Source organism: Buceros rhinoceros, unplaced genomic scaffold (genome assembly GCF_000710305.1).
Source record: "Buceros rhinoceros silvestris isolate BGI_N320 unplaced genomic scaffold, ASM71030v1 scaffold12169, whole genome shotgun sequence".
NCBI classification, from domain to species: Eukaryota; Metazoa; Chordata; class Aves; order Bucerotiformes; family Bucerotidae; genus Buceros; species Buceros rhinoceros.
In genome coordinates, this window is record NW_010432156.1 from 24,702 (window position 1) to 25,356 (window position 655).

Genomic DNA, 655 nt, shown 5'->3' on the forward strand with positions numbered 1-655 from the left:
ACCTAGATCTCCCCTGGCGCAACTTAAGGCCATTTCCTCTCGTCCTGTCACTTTGTCACATGGGAGAAGAGACCGACACCCACCTCTCTACAACCTCCTGTCAGGTTCTTTCAAGAACTGGTGCAGTTACTCCTTGTGACTTCTGCTGGCAGCCTGGGCCTCCTCCTCCTGCGAAGCCCGTCCTCCCTCTCCCCTGTTGTCTCTCTCTCGATGCTGGGGGAGAGGCAGGACCGACCTTTAGGGAACGGTCCTGGTTGATGGAGCCACAGCACAGGTTGGTCCTGCTGGTTCTGGAAACCTTGTGCTTCCCCTCGGTACCAAGCCCCCGCTGCAGCCCCTCTCCCGGATTCGAGGACATCTTTGGTCCCTTCTGCTCCCGAGTGTTTCACCTGCTGCCCCAGCTCTGTCAGGGGGCGGGTAGAAGCAGACGCAGAGAGGGCCTGGCTCTCAGAGAGCCAGGCTGGAACAGGTGCTGCGGGGTGAAGCGAGTGATTGCCACGACCCCAGAAGTACGTGACAGAAACGCCCGTGCGTGGTTCCAGCCCGGCTCCTCTCCTGGCTCCCGAGCAGGCTGCGCCGGTACTGCTGGGCTTTTGCCCCTGGAGCAGGGCTGGATCTGCAGGGCTTGGCTGCAGAACGCCTGGACCAGAGGCTG

General features: G+C 61.4%; 1 protein-coding gene across 1 annotated transcript in view; it reads left to right on the forward strand.

The window, feature by feature from the left end:
• The window catches only part of LOC104500074 (vesicle-fusing ATPase), a gene marked incomplete at its 5' end in the record, with an annotated part of 25,156 nt that overhangs the window by 23,451 nt on the left and 1,050 nt on the right, over positions 1-655 (forward strand). The window lies entirely within an intron of this gene.